The sequence below is a fragment of the Ostrinia furnacalis genome, unplaced genomic scaffold, assembly GCF_004193835.3.
Source record: "Ostrinia furnacalis isolate ACB-3 unplaced genomic scaffold, ASM419383v2 OfSCF0606, whole genome shotgun sequence".
Taxonomy (NCBI): Eukaryota; Metazoa; Arthropoda; class Insecta; order Lepidoptera; family Crambidae; genus Ostrinia; species Ostrinia furnacalis.
The window spans coordinates 283,068-303,359 of NW_021130845.1; the positions used below are offsets into that span (position 1 = coordinate 283,068).

The window sequence follows — 20,292 nt, forward strand, 5'->3', positions numbered from 1 at the left end:
GTGTTCCTCCTATGTCGCTATTCTAAACTTTTCTGGCACGACAACCATACAATATAAAAACATAACCCTCCTTCTGGCGCAGTCGGGTAAAAAATAACGTACCTATAGCAACTGAATGTGTGTCTTAAACTACTGGAGCTGGACCATGACATTTACATAACGCGTATATTACTCGTAACTCAATTGTTAGGATCGTTACAGCCAATTGAGACCTAGAAATGTCTCAAGAACGTGCACTAAGGCTAAGGTCACACTACCGGGTACTGGTTACGATGTGTTGTAACTTGAACACAAACAAATGACATATAATCTATTCATACCAGATAAGTAGTACTGAGACCATCTATACTTCTATACTATCTAGTCTATACTAATATTATAAATGCGAAAGTAACTCTGTCTCTTTGTCTGTCTTGCTTTGACGCCTAAACCACTGAACCGATTTTGATGAAATTTGGCATAGAGATAGTTTAAGTCCCGGAAAAGGACATAGGATAGTTTTTGAAACAGGGACGCGCGCGATAAAGTCTTTCTATGACAGGCAAAATTCCATGTGGGCGAAGCCGCGGGCGGAAAGCTAGTTATTTTATAATGCGAACAGCTAGGGACTGGAATTCACTGCCTGCTGCTGTCTTTCCCAAGTATTAATCCGGGCCTCTTCAAGGTGAAAGTGAATAGGCACTTACAGGGCAGGTATACTCGTATACCATCTTAGATTGCATCTCACTTAACATCGGGTGTGACTGTAGTCTAATACCTGATTTGTGCTGCATAACATTGCTATCTGCTTTGCACTGGAGATAATTCGATTCTTAACTTCGAATTCCTCCTACACTATTCTTCTGATTGATTTCGATGTGGTTCCAATGACAGTTTAACTTCTTCTTCTTCTCCTCTATGGCTATTGTGTTTCCACGTTTGCCACTGTCACGTGAGCCAGTTTAACTTATCCCTGGACAAACTTCCCCTTCAATGGTTGGGTTTTTATTGACGGACAAACTAGCTAGATTCTGGCTACACACAGGAGCTATACTGGAAAGGTGAGAACAGTCGTCAATCAATGTCCAACTAAGATATTGGTCACTAAGTTATTGGTGACAAGTCAATTAGCAAACAGATGTAAGTACTTTATGAGATTGGTGAAGTTGTAGTTGACAAACTAACACCCATCAATGATGGGATGGGCCATCATTCAATAACATAGATAAAAATATTGTCATTTTTTACGTGCGCATTTTGTTTTGGTCTATTAACATAAGCGTCTGACTACAATTGCCACGCCCTTATCGAATTACCTACTTTGCAATTTTATTAAAATGGGTGTGGATAGTCGATGACATTTCAGTTAAGAGGCTGACAAACCTGATTAAATGTATCAGGCCGTTAACATAGCTCCGACAAGGTTATCCGAAGCTTCACAAACCCTTCATGTAACGTGTCCATTGACCCTGAAAAATCATCATAATTTTAAGGTAAGAAATTCTGTCTCACCCACAAAAAGATACCTATGATGCGTTGTGTAGGTATATTGAACTTTAGTTCAATAATAAATTTTAAGTAACACAATAAACTTAATACGTTTCACATTTTCACAACTCATGTAACTCTACAGGACAAGATGTTGTTTTTCATTTCAAGCAAATAATTTCATGTTAATTTTAGGCCAAATTAGGTACAGCCCACGTCTTCCTATTTTCGAGACAATCCGATAAAATTATATAAAATACGATTAAAATGTCTATTTATAAATTCTTAAGAATTCTTAAAGCAACATAAATAATTTGTTTATTTTGTTACAAGCAATACGGATTATTATTCCACATAATAATACTCGGAAATAACTGCATAACAATTTCAATATTATTACTTAAACTTACGCCTTTGTTCACATTTTCACAACAACACGGCTGTACATAACAGCTCCTTTGCCGCGTAAAAAAAATATAAAGCCCGCCAAAAATAAACGTCAAAAAATGCAAAATGGCCGCCGGCGCCGCGACGGCCTCGACGATGTAGGAAGTGCAAGTAATACCAACGAACCTTCAATGCTACCCGGTTGGATCCTGGTGCAAAAATGCACTCTTAATGCGTAATTGTTGGCATTTAAAGCAAGATGTTCGTGAAGCGATTAAAAAGGAAAAAGAATTGAGATTGTATGCGACTCTGATAGTTATTTATGGACCTCTGTAGCTACATTGAATATATTTATTACTTGAACCGGGAAACATCGACGGATCCCTTGAATGTTACTTTGTTCGCATTCTACTTTAAACAAAATAGAATAGTTTTTTAACCAATTTAATTGAAATACTTTTTATGACCTATGAAAACGCGTGTCCGTTTTTTTCCAACTGATTTTGTTGAAATTGCATTTTTTCAGACTAATTTTGTTTCGTAAACTATTATTTTACATTACATTACGATTGTTTTTACTAATATTTAAATCGACTGGATTTCAACTAATTTTACAGTAATTTGAAAACGAACGAACAGTTTTCAGAGTTAGAGCGCTATTTCAGAGAAAACTTTCATCTCTATTTCATTCTTTACAGCAGAAAAAAAACTAGAAAAGACCTAGAACTAGAGGGATCCAACCAAAATCTACGGATTGTATTTCTTAATTATAATTAAATGTAAAACTCAAATCGTAGAAATCTCACCTCGAATGCAACAGACGATGGTAAATTGCGTCAGAACGTTGCTAGTGGTATTTATCTCGAAATTATACTTAGCAACTAAATTTTAAGCAACACAAGCCCTTGCAATTTGCCTACACTTCGCAATACTTGACTTGTATAAGATTGTTTTGACTTTAAATGCTAGGAATAGCAATAGTATCCTTTGGAATTCATATTGCAACATTCCGAAGTTTTAACGCTGAATTTACAAGACGTAAGATTAATAATTAAAGTATCGTAATTATTAATAGTACACCTGGTAAAGCTGAAGACAAGGCATAAATAATAAGAGTAGTTATTTTAAAAGCAAACCAACACCTGTGGTAGAGTAGTAAGACTTCGGAGTCTGTAGATTCAACGATTTGATTCCCATTCTATTTTAAGATAATTAAAGGAAATGATTTTCCTTAAATCATCTTCACGAATATTTATAATCGCACGTAATTCAATTATCAGCTGTTATTACACGTTAAAATTATTACACAATATTTCAGGAAAACTTATAAAATTAAAGCTTAAGAAGAAACCCTGAAACTGAGTCACATAAATAAAGTAAGTGCAGTACAGGCATTAAGTTTATCTTGTACAAGAGCCGGCGACCTTCGTTCTGCTTCATCTTCTTACTCATGCTGGAAGAATAAACAAATACAGAAGTATCAATCCAACGAAGTGTATCTACTAAAACTGATGTTGACTCTTGAACGAAGTTCCTATCGCCACACGTTCTTTACTATCTTTAAGCAAGTTCTTAAATCAACATGTTTCTTACTCTGTTTAAGCAAGTTCCAAAAATAATTTCATATTTTTTTTGTGTTTCCCGATTACTCAGACACCTGGATCAATTTGAATTTTTATTTTTTTTTTATACGCTTTCATAATTATGTAGTCTTATGGAAAATACGTGGAAAGGTTCAAAAGTTTTTCAGAATCCTGAAAATATGCTGTCACAATATTCATTTTTCCAACTTTACGAGTGCATCGACATCATCCTAGTTCTTCTTTGTCTGAAAAGTCTCAAGAAAATTGTAGCTAACTTTTAATCAATACTTTCTCGTAACTAAATTCAATTAAAAGGAGGATCTCTCCATAATACCAATAACAATTGTTTGTTCTCTGTAGCTGTGTCTGAAATAAATAAATAAACATTTGCCAGTAGCTTTTTTCAATTGATACTCACTAGTAAATGACTTCACTAAATGGCAGGTCGCCCATGCGCTGAACTGACCAGATCAAAACCGCACTCAATGGTCCACTCCACGAGTGCACAAGAAAGGCTGCAGTGCGGGAGGAATGGCGACGGATTGTGAGGCTTGCCACCGGACCTGGTGTGACGACCACGACCACTCTGGCAAGAGTGTAGCGACGAAGAAGAAGAAATGACTTCAAACAAAAGAAGGGCCTCTCCATTATCTAGAGTTGCATCATAAATTGCTTGCATTCAATTCTGTACCATACTCTCTGCCAGCACCGGATGACGCGCGGAGTGTAAATTTAGCGACCAGTAGGCCTAAGATGCGCGCATCGACAATGACATGATATGATATGACAATTTTCGATCACGTAGATAATTTTATCATTTTCCCTAACATGGGACCATCGATAGAAAAGTCTATCGACCGCTATCGCGTGATAACCGAATTGTTGCCATATTAAGAAAAAATTGCGTTATTATGTTGGCCAACCTTGAAATATTTTAGCTCATTCGTTCAATCTCGTTCATTTCTGCTACTAATTCGGCTAAAAACACATATCTTAAAGCAGTGAGAACGTCATTAAAAAAAAGTTATGTCAATTTTGTTGACATTACATGACTGCTTGATTGTATTTGTTTGTGTTTTTAAAATTGTATTTTTATGTTTCCAGTCTTATTTTTAATATTTCTAAAGTACGGAAAATATCAAACGAAGAGATAACCAAGTTAAAGAAAAACAATGAAGAATTCCTAATCATACCGATAGTATTAAAGAATGAAGTCTTCAAAATTAACAGAATAACCGAACTCCACTACCTACCCCATAATGCGAGGTTTACAGTAATTATTCAACTTACATGAAGCAGTCAGAAAGTTTATTGAGATTTGAGAAATAAAGTTACACTCATAAGTAGCAAAGTAAGTACCTAAAGTCTAAAATATTAGCTATACTCCGCAGATCTTGATTTTCATAAGTAACAGCACCGGAGAAAAGGAAAAATATCTTTATTCCTACAAATAAGCTTTCACCTTCTTTCCTATATTTATTTCACATAGTTCTTTCACCGTGTAATAATACTGTGATCAATATTTTGTATGTAAACTTAAAATACAAATAGGATTAAGTAAATGTTTCTATTTATGAACTGTTTATGTAATTGTAATATTTATAATTGTGTTTAAATAATATTCTTTCTTTTTTCAGACAGTGGATGAAGAAGTGTGGGATTATGAGTGATTATTTCATTCTAAAGCAGACATAATCAAGTCTTGCTCACTATCATGAAAATTTACAATAACAATCAGCAAGAAAAACTTCAAGGGTACTAGGCTAACCAATTCATGGAATTCTGTTTGTATTTGAAATTATAAATAGCTATTGTAAATCGAAAGTTTTCCAAATAAAGATTTTGTGAATAATGGTTGAATTATTTTGAAATTACACTGCAATAATGAATTTATTGCCTGCGTCCAGCGCCTTTCTGCTACCATTATGATGTCGTCGGTCCACCTTGTGGGTGGACGTCCCACGCTGCGTATTCCGGTACCCGGCCTCCACCCCAGAACCTTGCTGCCCCATCGGGCAACATGGAAAGCATTGGGGGAGGCCTAAGTTCAGCAGTGGACGTCCTATGGCTGAGATGATGATGAATTTATTATAATGGAATAAATTGTACAAGATTATCATCCTGTCACATTAAAGCCCTCAAAAAAGACCACATGGAGGAATTAGATTGATAGTAATGTGGAATGTATGTATGGTATCACCATCACGTTATAAAATTAGTAAAATTCATTTATTCTCATTGTTACTATAGCAAGTTTGATTACACATCCCACCCAATGCTAATTTCTTACAATGACCTTGCCACTGTTTGATGTAGACACAAGAAGCTCGGTCACGACATTCCGCCCCATTTTCAATAAGATTATGTACAGATGACAGTAGGTACTTAAATCAAGCTAAACACTGTGGGGTATCTCATGACATTTGCAACTTAATGTATTGTCTGATGTACTGTTGACTGCCTACCTATGTAGGAAAGTAATGGTTATTTTACAAGGTAGGTAATGTAATCCCAACTAATATTATAAATGCGAAAGTAACTCTGTCTGTCTGTCTGTCTGTCTGTCTGTCTGTCTGTTACGCTTTCCCGCTTAAACCTCGCAACCGATTTTGATGAAATTTGGCATAGAGATAGTTTTTATCCCGGTTTTTGAAACAGGGACGCGCGCGATAAACTTTTTCTGTGACAGACAAAATTCCACGCGGGCGAAGCCGCGGGCGGAAAGCTAGTAATTAATATGTGGGTGGGACTGTGGGAGCACTAAGATTTTGCAGCTAGCGATTATAAACTGTCGCAAGATTCGCCTCACACTGATAAACTCTTGAACTAGAACTCAATCTCCACCTAGAAGTAAAAGTATCACAAAGGTGCTAGATTCCTTTCTTTGAATTTTACTAGCCTCAAATTAGTCGTAAAATGTCATTTACCATTATAAATGATAAATAAATAGAGTTAAATTAGCTTGCAAAAAAGTTAATCTCCTATCGTCTTGCTATCGTGGGCAAGGATCGAGGACGATAAAAACACCACATCCTATCCTATCGTGATGTCAAAATATGATATAGTTAGCGCTTCATGTTAGGGCTTGCCAGGTTTATCACATAAAAAAAAACAAATCTATCACTATCACATTTTGACAGATGACATGATAATTTTCGGGGTGCCATGTTAGCGCCGGTAGATAAAACGATATAGTGACGTCAAAATCGATATAACGCCGCGATAGCAGTTTATCACGGCGCGCATCTTAGCCCTGCTGTGAAAGTTTCAAACTGCTCGCGTCATGTGTGGTCTCTCAACGGACGCTATGGCAGAAACTTAGATGCAACTCAAAAGTAACTAGCAGTTGCAGTTTCGTTGCAGTTGCGTTTCACCGTCTGTTCTGGGCCTAAGGCCACCACCGCGACCAGTTTGAAAGTTTCAAACTGCTCGCGTCATGNGCAGTTTATCACGGCGCGCATCTTAGCCCTGCAGGTTCACGGACGCGCGGGCGAGTCTCAGTGGTCTTATTGCCCGATGCACCGACGATGAAATGTCAGACCGTTTAGCTTTGTTTCGTGTAGGGCTTCCAATCCCGCACCCCATGCTCGATCCCGGTATTGGCGGGAGTTGGAATTCAAATCCCGCGGGATCCCGGTATTGGCGGGAGTTGGAATTCAAATCCCGCGGGATCCCGGTATTGGCGGAATCCCGCATATAATTATGAAAAATATTATGTGAGGCAAATAAAACAATACATTAATCAAATTAAATCAACGTAATTTCACTTTAATTAACGTTAAATGAGATCATTCAAATTACACTTCAATTACTGAGGTCAAATATAAAAATACAATCAACTTCAATGAAGTACAATAGAAAAAAACAGTTTCAGCTGAATGATAAAGAATTATTTAGTTTCTTTCATATTTTTTTTATAATTCAATTGGAAATGATTGCGAAGAAAACATAGCATGTCTAAAGTGTCGTCTGTCTAAAATACGCTGCAGTTTGCGTATTTTAGAGGAAATATAGCCAGCAGCAGAGAAGGCTCTTTCGGCTTCCACACTTGTCGGTGGTATTCCTTTTAAAGAATTATATGTAAATGTGAGATATTTCCCCATTGACCCTCCGGACTCATAAAGAGTCTTTCAGTAGCCGACCGATCGCGGTCGCGAATGGTCGTGCGCATGTTTCTTTACAGTCCCGCAAATCCCGCGGGATCCCGCCCCCGTAATCCCGCAGCACGCGGGATTAAAAATGATGCGGGATCCCGGAATACCGAGATCTCGGTATTGCGGGATTGGAAGCCCTAGTTTCGTGTGTCTGCGCGGTTTGTCATGGGGTAATGGGAGATTCTATGTTGGGAAAGTTCTGTATATTATCTAATATGGCCAGATGGTATTTTGAATAGCTAGAATATGTGGAAATGCTGCTTTAATGTGCATGCTTCGGTTTTTCAGGAACGGGTTTTTAAAGGATGCCTACCTGCTTGATATACTTCAAGAAGATAGCTGGCACTGAAAATTCAGGAGAGCATGCTTTGTGACGTCTTATGAGACTGGATTACAGCAATGAACTGCCAATTTGAAATTATAACGAATATCGTCACCATTTGTTGTTCTAAACATCTTCATCATCCTAGCTATCATCATCACAGCTGGATTCGAGTACCTTCTGCTTTTAACTCGTTTTCTCTTCAGAAAGAAATCATTGATTGCGATAGTTCAGTCTTTGTTTCGTAGCTTATTAATATATATTTACTTATTTACAAAATGTACCTGCTTCTGTTAGCAAAGAGACTACCTAAACTTACTTGCTTTCTTCATTTGTCGCTTTTATACTCGTAACAAACAAACTAATCCACGGAACTTTATCTCAAGTTTCAGCCAATATTAACGCATCTTGCCAACCTGAGTTCGAGTAATAATATCAGACATAATCAGAGACTTTAATAAGAAAATTATAAGATGAGTAACGAACCATTCAAGGAAGAAAGAATGATGCATTCTTGGGGATTAAATAAGGAAATGCAATTCTGTGGGTCCCATAAAATATTCGCTTCCTACTTGCGTCAGACTTTTCATGGCCGACGCATCTGTTGTTTATTATGCAGGACTTGGATGCGTTTTTATTTTTGTAAAGTTAAAAATGCTCTGAAGTTTATTTAAGAGGTATACTGTGGAGATACAAGCGACAAGTAATGAGGACGCGTAGCAAAGAGGTGGTTATCTTTAAAATAGAACTTACACATTAAAATTAGTAAAAGGGCTTTTAAATGCATACTAGATTTCTTGCTAATATTTTGAACTTTGTATGATATGAAAAATTGTTTCAATAACTACGAGTACACCAAATCTCGTCAAGAGCTAGCACTATAACTATAACAATTATTAATTACGTGATTATCATATACTATTAAAGGTGGATTCGACCAAACAAGAGTAAATATAAATTCGTCATTTTGACATATTTCCCATACTGAAACTGTCAATGTGCCAGTTTTATACCAGGAGTTATTCTCGGATAAAAGTTTGGCCGAATCGGGCCTTAGTGATCTATTCTTTAGTAAAATGACTTCCCAACTTATCTAAATACATAATGTACTCGTAATTGGAATAGATATACTTAACTAACTATAGAATTAAAAGCGTTACACGCGTTACTAAATAATTTTGAATAAATTTGAACTGTTGAACTCTATGATTTAATACAACCAAGAAGAATGTCATAAAGGAGGAAGAAAATCTACGTTACTTATTTATACCTTCAACATCCAGATTTTGGCACTAACCAACGGATTCTCGAGGTGTTTTAAATTTAAAATAAATATTTAAAGAACGATATCCATTATGTCGCAGTCAGACGCTGTCTTAATAAATCTTTATTTCCAAAAACAGATCTTAAAGATGCATGCTTGGACTGCATAAAGAATTATTTCATTCACACCATTTAAAACAGTCGATCAATCGTTACCACCCGTTACCATTGTCGGATGTTACTAAAATAATAAAGGATGCTGCGCAAACGCTGGATTTTATTCCATTTTCGTAAAGGGGCGGGAATTTAAATATAGAACGGCGCGCGCAACGGAAATCGCTAGCGGGTGAATCACGCGCCGGCGGCTGGTTGAGATATTTTATAATTTAAATGTTACTATGAGGCTATTATGGTGTAATATTTAATTTAAATTATGTGAGATTAATGTATTGTATTGTATTAGAATTCCTAGAAAACAGAAGATTCAACACAGAAGTATGTGCTTGACGCATTAGTCTGTACAAGTACGTTTAAATTAAATCCAATAGAGATGACCAAAAATGTATATGAGCTGGATCACAAACGATTTTTGAATATCTAGAATAGAACAAAACTATTGGTGCATCAATATGAGATCTAATCTTCTGATGTTAAATATAAAATAGTACTTAAAGTACGAGGGATTTTACTTTAGAAATGATAAACAACAAGTAAATTGATGAGCAATATTTTTTATTACGAAAGGGTAAGTACTTAACTTTTACTTAGTATCTAAAGCTGATCTTATCTGTAAGATAAGGGAAAATACACAAACAAGACATAGACAAATGTTAAAGAATTATGGCACGCAATTCAACAATGTAATATTTTGTTGACTCTATGAATCCATCTAGCAAAATCGTACAAAGAAGAAGAAATAAAAAATTACCTATTTTAGAGATCACAATGGCATATAAAACAATAATCACAATGTCAAATAAAAACTTAGAATAAGATAACACATAAATACAGAATTTAAGACAAAAAGAAATGTAACGCCCAGATTAAAAGGTGGTACTTTACTCTTACTCATCATCATAACTTCGTAACATAAGTCATGGCTTGTTTTCAGAAGACATAGGCGCCACCCATGAATCTTAGAAAACCTTTGAAACCTTGCTCTTTTTAGCTATAAACCCGCAAATATTTCAAAGTACGGTCGTAAACCCTGTTTACACTGTCAGATCACGCCGATGATGTTTACAAAGTCGGTGGCCCTAGATTTTGTGCAGATAATATTGTGTGCGCGGGTCGCCGCCCTGACGGTGCCTAACCTTGAGCGAGGACCTGTGTTCCAGCTAATGCGACGCTATAACTATAGGCCTCATAAGAAGGCTCAAAGATGTAGCGTGCTATGCTCGGAGTTTCCTTGTGTAATCGAATCAGAAATGAGGAGATCCGCAGGAGAACCAATTTCAAATTCAAATAGTTTATTCAGTACCTACATAGGCCCTTTCCAGGGCACTTATACGCGTTCCAAATATAGCTTGCACTACAACCACTTCGGGACAGCATATGGGCTGGTGCTGAGAAGAGGTGGCTGTCACCAAAGTGACTGAGTTTCTTCTTCCCGCATAGCCCGCAGAATCGCTAAAATCAAGTGGCAGTGAGCGGAGCACATAGCTCGCAGAGCTGATGGCCGCTGGGGCAGAAAAGTTATCTAATGGCGACCACGAGCCGGAAGAGTTAGTGTGGGCAGGCCTCCCACTAGGTGGACCGACGATCTGGTGAAGGTCGCGGGAAGAACCTAGATGCGGGCAGCGCAGGACCGGTCGTTATGGAAATCCTTGGGGGAGGCCTTTGTCCAGCAGTGGACGTCATTTGCCTGAAACGAAACAGCATATCTAATGGTACATACAGTCCTTATTTTATTTTTAGTAGCGCGTATCTTGCAGTGTGCCCCGGGTCGTCGCCCTTATCCTTGGACGCCATTGAACGTTGACCGCTGCAATAGGATCCTTGCGCTCATAAATTTGGCCTTAAATTAAGCGACATTTTTATAGCAATATCTGGGCTGCTCAAATTGAATTTATTTATATGATATTGCGTTTTGCGCACTTTGATTTGGGATTCCATTATTCTTATTCCAAATTGAGACGCAATATTTTTGTTGAATTGTATTTAATAGGAAGCATTCAAAGTTATGTGTTTGGCAAAGATGATTAGTTGAGAAATCCAGTACGGTTCATTTGAAAACTTGGGGAAAATTGAACTCTATAATTTCATTGTCTTTTTTTCTTTAGATCAAATTATAATGTGTTTTTGTATGTATCAAGCTCATGTATCAAATCTTCTAGAACTGTAAAAATCAAATTAATATGTTCACTCACATTACATAATGTACGTGGTGTCAGAGTGAGATGGAATAAGAATCTAGAATTCTTAGTACGTGTGTTCCACTCACACTTGGCCTTTTTATACGATCTTGTTCTTCATTACAATCTCCTATTATGCTAATAGAGTGATGTATGTTAAAAGGCAATAGCCTCTTCAGTCGTGTCTTTAGAATCTATGGGTTTAAAATAAAAGCAGTATTAGAAAGAAAGAAATAATTTATTTGCAACAATGTTTCAAATACTCGCAGTAGCTCTAATAACAACGTTTAATTTAGAACCGTTGAATTGAAGGAGTTGGTCTATAGACCCTCAACTTGGCAGGCTTTCCTTGAGAATACCAAATTGTAAAGAAACATTGACGTTGTTCCCAGTTTTCGTTATTCAAACGTTTCCAGCCATTGTCTGCTGTTCTCTATTCAAAACGACAGTTTTATTTTGGCGGGCTTCTTATTTTTCATTTGTTCGAAATTTGAAAGTACGCCCAGTGAAGGGTTTGAAACTTCTATTTTAAAAGCATTCAAATTTTGAATTTGGTTTTTTAAATGTTGCGCCAAAAATTGACACAACTAATTTTTTGACATCCTTTTTTGACTATTCAAAAAACTATATTAACAGTGAAATTAGATTTTTAGTGAGACTTAGACTGTGACGTCACTTTTTAAGTCTAATAAGTCTTACTAAAAATCTAATTTCACTGTTAATTGAGAACTAATTGACTATTCAGAGAAATAATTGTGTTTATGCAACCCAAAACAAATTGTCGGGAATATTTTGTACTTGTGTATATTTTTGAAATCGAATGAAACAGATGTTCTGTGTACTCATTTTCACCCAAATAGACCCTTAATTTAGACATTTTCGTGTTGGCAGCAATGATAAATAATAATATTCGTATTTGACATTTGGTTGCCAACCAAACCCAAACCTTAGTTACAAATACCTAAATGCTCCTACGTACCCAACCTTATTACAATAAATTAAATTTAAAAATAATAACATCTGCGAAATCATTTTCGTATTAACGAAGTTGTTATTTGTTGTTCATTAAGTTTTTATAGCTTCAATTAAAGTTAATAGCTGACTTAATAAGGACAAAAGGTAGACGCCCATTTGATTAAATATTTGTTGAATCAGTAATATACATTTGTATTAAAACATTGCTTTAATGCGTTGGTACAATAATAATGTTTTGAAGTAATTATCGACAGCGTTCGGTTTGTATTACATTATTTCTTATGTTGTGTTTAATTTACTACTAGGTACAATAGTTTGATCATCTGTTTACGTATTTTTTGTCACAGAAGTAACTCCTTTAGTATACACTATTGGATTCTTTCAGCCTAAAAGGTTCAACTTCCATCTCGAAAATAAAAAAGATAATAGGCTAGTTTCCTAAAAAATAACTTTTAGTCCAACAATTGTATTATCAAAAATATTGGACACGTATATTTTTTAGGATAAAATGTCCGGCCAAATAAAGCACAGAATCCGGCTTTTGTGATTTTGGACCTGGCAACCCTAGTCGAGTATTTTTACTGACAGACTAATTCAAACTCTTGCCCTTTTACCCAGGAAACATCCCTATTCTCAATATGTGTATTACATCTGCGACACTATTGACACTCCAATTGAGAATTATCTTGTTTTTCAGATATTAAAATAGTTCAAATATTTAGCTTAAGAGTTCCGCCTAGTGACGCCTGATGCTATTGATTATATCTTTCTTTCTTCACTTTGAGGTTTGAGGATCTTGCAGTTCATTCCAAGAAATTATGTTTTTATTTCGATGGGTATGTTAGAAGTCCAATTTAGACGTTATACACCTCGAAAGACTCTAGACGCCATTAATTTTATTATGATCTCATCCATAAAACAACTAGATACTTACATAAATTCATATAATGCAGGTAGGTAGTTAGCTCAGACAAACCGGTCAAATCAATCTAGCAAGGGTATACCTAATTCACAGTTCGTTGACCCAGAGTCATACTACTTATTAGTTGGAAGGTTGACACACATGATGATGATCATTTGAAGTCAGTTTATATGTATACAACTAGCTTTCCGCCCGCGGCTTCGCCCGCGTGGAATTTTATCTGTCACAGAAAAACATTTTCGCGCGCCTCCCTGTTTCAAAAACCGGAATAAAAACTATCCTATATCATTTCCCGGGACTCCAACTATATCTATGCCAAATTTCACCAAAATCGGTTCAGTGGTTTAGGCGTGAAAGCAAAACAGACAGACAGACAGAGTTACTTTCGCATTTAAAATATTAGTAATAGAAGTATAGATAAAACTTTATTTTAATATATTTTTTAATTCAGCAAAAAAGTACACAGCTACTGTTTTATGTTTACTTAATTGAATTGATTTTGTCGACAATTTAATCGAAACAACACTAGTGTTACTGGTTAAGAATATAGGGAAAAGATAACGAAAACAAATCTCTCACGTTCTCTAGAGCAGTGTTTTTATCTGTGTAAGATCCATGTTTATTTTTCTTTTTGCCTGTCTATGGCCCAAGGGAGTCGAAAAAATGGTTAAATCAACCAGTGAAGAGGTTGCATATAAATTTTGAAAAACACTGGCCTAGAGGTAAGTTTTAAAAACCAGATAGAGTGTATTCACTCTGAACCATTTTCCCCTAAATCACACCCTCCGCAATGCAGCGTACACCCAGCGCCATCTATTCCCGCCATCTCGCAACTTCTTCACAAAGTGTAACCGAATATAGGCTAAATTGTGTAAATCATAACATCGTTTGGAAACACGTTGCGTGCGCTATAACTGTAAGCTGCGCCCGCGCCGACCTGCCGCAACGCGCCCGCTCTCAAGGGCGAGAATAGAAGAGCGGTGGAGACGTTATGACTTTGTGATTTTTTTACAGAACTTGTTTCCAACAAAGCGACGATAATTGTTTTTGAATATTGAAAATCCATCAGATTTCGGAACCGAAGCTGAGCGAAGAGTCCTCATTCATTCATTTTGTAGTTACTGTGAAAAATCTATTATCAGGTCATTTACTTAGTCGCCACTGCAGGAACATGACTCTTCAATTTACTAGTGGGAATGAGAAACATTTTTCCGCCACGCCGTTCAGATGGCTTGGGGAGGTCACATAATTATTTCTACCTTAGTCGTCTCTACGACATCCACAGACACACCACATTTCAGATAATTACGGAAAAGGACTATTTTGCAATAATTAAAACTTATTGGATTCAACTGCTTCTTTTTTTTTCAATAAGAGATTTTCTGGCTAATTCCTTTTAAAAAATAACTACATAGCGAATCGCCGCCATCCATCGTCTTTGTGACCACCAGCCAATACAGCTGGCCATTTTTACTTTAGTACACTACTTAGCTGGCCTGATATTTGCATGCTCGTCCCTTAGCCAATTAGTCAATGAGCTAAACACTTTCTTAATAAACTTTCGTAGCGAGTCGACTCCATAGATTCTCTGTGCGGTCGAGCGAAGAATACCGTGTCTCTCTCGAATTGGACGTCAAGGCCGGGCGACGGGTCTTTGTGACCACCGGCCACTGCAGCCGGCCATTTTCACTTTCGTACACTTTGGGTTTACGGTTTCAGTGTTATGGTGTTAACGAACAGAGGTCTGAGTGTGAGTTTACAATACATCAATCATCCTCACTAGCGAACGCGTTAAAAAATATGAATATTTTAGTTCTTGAAAGTTTCCGCTAGGAGCGCTGTACAATTAATTGTAATTATATATTTTTTTATTAAAAAACAGGTTTTGAATGAAAATTCTGAAATACCAATAGTTCGTAAACTATAGATAGACACAAAGCATAAATGAACCTTTACTGCCATCTAGTGAGTGGATCATTGAACTACTAATACTGAATCTTGTTTAAAACTTACCATAAAGAAAGTATACAAAATAAAAGAATGTTTTTTTATTAATAGGAAACTTAAACTGATATTGTGACCTCTTAAAATTAATACTATAAAAACTAATTCTAGTAAAATAATATTTTATTTCTATTCTAGGATTAGTTTGATATATGAATTATGTTTATTTTTTTAAATACTTTATTCAAATTTAACTTTGTCGATTTATTTGTGTTTATCACGCTACCAGCGGGAATCGAACCCGCAACCGGTCTGCTGTCATCTGGTACGCAACTCACCACGCCATTCGGCCGTCCGCATTCCAGATGAGATAGTAAATAGCCAATCGTACGTCCAAAAATAACTAAGAAGTAATATTTACCAAGTTTTCATTCGATGCCCTAAGGGCATCGTCCCAAAAAAATTTCCACGTAACCAAACTGAAACGACAAAACAAACCTTAATTACCACTTATTCAGTCTTATAAAAGAGCAAAATCGAATGAATCATTCGCAATAATTTTTCCACAGGGTCAATGACCATTTTCAGAGGTAAACTGTGCTACTGGAGGGCAGCGACCCCGCGAAATAGAACGCAGGGTTAGGAACCTTGCGGTTATCATTCCGGGGTGGGCAGCGCGTTGCCATGGAAACGGCTGGGCTCGTTCTTTTTTTGAATATTGGACTTTGTAGTGATTTATTTTTTTTACGGTTGTAAAAGTGGCCAGATATTTTTTAACATTTAACTACATTTTCAAGTAGGGCTAAATAATAGTGTCTAGTGCTAATTTTTCTGAGCAAGCATAAGTATTAGATATTTTATATGTACACTTTTAAGTTTTTTATGTAATATGGGTGCTCGATACTTGTGCCTTCCACAGCCCCACAGTCTTTGGAGCTACAACAAAGTTACGTGCTACGAAATTCGGCCTTTCGTAGTAAGTACACCTGAAATCTCATGCTAGAGACTATTAAAAAAAGGACTTTGAATATCGCGACTTATCTTTTGAGTAAGTACTTACTCAGTTATGTAATTTTCAGAATTTAATATTTTTTCTATACAAAATTATTATTTCTCATTCTCAACCAAAGGAACTATTCGTAAAATGCACAACTCCAAAAAAATCCCGCGAAAGTGTCCTCTATTAAAACGTTTAAAAATCCCACGTTCGAAAATTGAACGGTTAGATAACGCGGTGACGTCACCCGGCCGGTTCCGTGTTTTCCCGCGCTTCCGGCCGCTTTCCCGGGCGGCGGACCGCGCGCTCGCTGCGAATGTGCTAGTTCAAAACAGCGAATGTGTTAATTCTATGTGAATCGAATTCTATTTTTGAAAACGGTTTGTTTTATTTTTAAAATAGAATAGTTTAAAATGGCTGCGTAATTACGTATGGCCAGTATTAGACCAAGGCACTAAAATAAAAGGAAAAAAATAAAAAGTTTTTGGTTTAAGGAGTTTTAATGTGTCCTGTATTTTTTATACATTGCCTTATTCATTTAGGAACACAGGCTTAGTATACTCGTAATAATGTAGTTCATTATAAATCATGTAACAATTTATGTTGAATGTCTGAAAAAAGTGCCAATTAATTGGAAAGTTAACTTGATTAAGCATTAATATAACGTGCAAACATGTTTTTTACAGTTTTATTGAAAAACGAAGCCATTAAATTTAATATGTAGCGTGAATATCCCCGGTTCAATAATCTTTGTCTGTCATTATGTCAAATTGTCATTATTTTGGCCAAACAGTCCACGGGAGGTCGTTAGCGTTCAAGAAAGGCCGTAAAATACGATACCCCGCTGTTTTCAATTTTATCTTCTTAAGACCAATAATGACGGCTTAGCAAGCTGAAGTGGGAATGAGCAGGCACATGATATGCAGTATTGACCACGTACCAGAAAGCGCAGCGTGAAAAGAAGAAGGCTATGTAAGAATCTGGAAATCATTAGAGCCACAGGACATCCACTGCTGAACGTAGGCCTCCCCCATCGCCTAGTTGGTATGACTTGACATACATCATCATCATCATCGTCATCATCATCATTTCAGCCATAGGACGTCCACTGCTGAACATAAGGCCTCCCCCAATGCTTTCCATGTTGATCGATTGGTAGCGGCCTGCGTCCAGCGCTTCCCTGCTACCTTTACGATGTCGTCGGTGCACCTTGTAGGTGGACGTCCCACGCTGCGTTTTCCGGTACGCGGCCTCCATTCCAGAACCTTGCTGCCCCATCGGCCGTCAGTTCTGCGTACTATGTGCCCTGCCCATAGCCACTTCAGCTTGCTAATCCGTCGGGCTATCTTCATAGCACGCTGTGCAACTTTGAGCCTCTGTATAAGGCCTATAGTGAGAGGCGACGTTTCCGTACATCACCCTATTTAAATAAATCGCGTTACAAACATAGATTCTTTTATTTAACTGTCGATAACTCAATACATCTGGCTCATACAAACGGTGTCAGTAACCTTAGAGCAAGTAAGACGAAGTCTGGCGTTTCAACGCCAATTAATAAGGCCGGCCGTGCGCGTACGCAATTGACGTCATCACGCACTTTGGCTAGGGCTGTCGCAGTAACGCTTTGTTATAAAATGTGTGGTCACGCATTTGTCAAACTTCAGCTTTTACAGTATTTTGTGCACATGCCTAAACATTTCTTCATAATTTTATTATTTTAATTTATTTGTTTAACTTCAATGGCTTCAAATGTTGGGAATAGTCCCGCAGCGTAACTTCAACGTTTTATTTGTGCACGTGTCTAGGTAATTTTTTATAACTTCTAGTCTGGACTGGAGTTCTAAGTGGAATATAAAAATTCACCAATCAACGGAAAGACACAAAAAAGGATGACTGATGTTTTCGTCCATGTACCGTCTGAATGATTTTGGAGTGTTGACTATGGTTGTGCCAACCCTAATTAATTATGTGACCTACATATTGATAAGATATAGTTACAGATTCAGTGGCTCTGAAAAAGGTTATTATTAATATAATATCGTTTCATGAAACCAGTGTAGTTATCTATTGAAATATTTGAATGAAGTCAAATCGAGAACAAAACTGATTATTCTTAAAACATATTCATGATATCATATTACTGTCGTGTAGTGGTAATATGACGTAAGTATGTACCTACTTGTACAATAGACGGGACATGCTAACCATTGCGTCATCATATTTAATTGAACCACCCCTGGTTATACAATAAAAATAAATAAATATCCTTGGACATTTTACCCTGCGCCTCTATAGTCCGATTTTTAATTCGACGGAATTCTGACAGCTGTCATTTTTTGACAATTCAGATGTAATAAGCCTTTTTTGCTTTGAATTATTAATAAATAATATGAAATGAAATTTCATCAACTACAACTTACAAGAATGAACTATTGTTTGTTTCGTGAATACAATGTACACTGATTATTATGTACATTTTAGAGATTAAATAGAAAAAAACGTGTTTTTAACACAGTAAAACAACATATTAACATAAACGAAAATATGTATTGATCATCAATCATCATTATCGTCATCATAATCAACTTGGATTATAAAATTGGCATCTTGTTAAATTGATTATTTTATGAAGCTAAGATTTTATTAACAAAAGGATTTTCATAAAAAAGGTTTGTAACCCATGGATTATTGGCCAGGGAGTCCAGTAATAGAAAAATAATTTCCCAATTTTTTTTGTTACTTCTAAAATATGATAATAAAAATTCAAATAATCATTTTGAAATGATCAGTACATTTTTAAGCCTTAGTTTTTTAAGTGAAACCTTAAATTCAAGAAAGGATTATTTTTTAATTTGTGAAAATGCTCTCCATCCTCAGTGGGAATGTTTCAATGTTGGTAACACTTCTGAAATGTCAAAATTCCGTCGAATTAAAAATCAGAGTTTAGTCCCAAACTAAGCAAAGCTTGTACTATGGGTAGGTACTAGAAGACGGATATAAACATACTGAGGGCTATCGTTTTTATACTTAACAGTTGGCACCCCTGGCGATTGACAGGACCTTACTCTACAGTGGCGCCATCTTGATGAGTGCAAATGCGATAGTCCTCCTACACTTTAGCGCTCACCAGTTGGCGCCACTGTCTTCGCTACTAGCAACTGACAGGACCTTACTCTACAGTGGCGCTAACTGGTGAGCGCTAAAACGATAGCCCTCCTTAAATACTTTTTTTTGTAAATACATACATTTATACATAATAACACCCAGACCCGTCACAGAAATTAAAATTCATCATCCCAATTTCTGCCCGTCCGGGAATCGAACCCGTGACCTCTTGGCATAGTAGTCCGTTCTGAACCACTAGGTACAGTCACGGAATGAAAAGGTTCGTCAGTTTTCAAATTGATTCCTTCAACGAATCGCGAGCACATATTACCTTTTGAAACTATGTTACAGAATTATCTCGAGTTAGAGAAAATAATCTTTAACTGTTCGTCAGTAAAGTAAAATTATTCAGATCAAAGTTGTTTGACGATTTATCTTGTCAAGAAGATTATTATGATAAACTAAAACCTTCTTGTTGGTTCAAACTGCCATTATTATTTCTTTTAAATAAAAAAAAATATTGTCAATTGGTCAATGTCATCATTGCATTGCACTGATGGGATAGAAAAATAAACAAGCAAAACCTTATTCGTTAGCAAACGTCATATTTATTTAAATGTTAGCAGCACTGTTTCTTGCACTGTTATGTTGGCAGGTTTGACTCTCACAGTACCTAGTGCAAGCGAAAACCGACACTAAGGTGACGAACCTTTTCATTCCGCGACTGTACACCAAACGGCCGACTAAGAAATATTATCTAACGTACACATTCATCCAAATAACATGTTCTTTGAAAACTGAACATAAATTTTGCCTACC

At 36.5% G+C, this 20,292-nt stretch overlaps 1 long non-coding RNA gene across 1 annotated transcript; it reads left to right on the forward strand.

The window, feature by feature from the left end:
* The first annotated feature begins 4,173 nt into the window (after positions 1 to 4,173).
* On the forward strand, positions 4,174 to 5,167 carry LOC114366281 (uncharacterized). The gene is made up of 2 exons (XR_003657017.1): positions 4,174 to 4,788; positions 5,075 to 5,167. It is a non-coding gene; the product is annotated as an uncharacterized LOC114366281 (long non-coding RNA).
* The last annotated feature ends 15,125 nt before the right edge of the window (positions 5,168 to 20,292 follow it).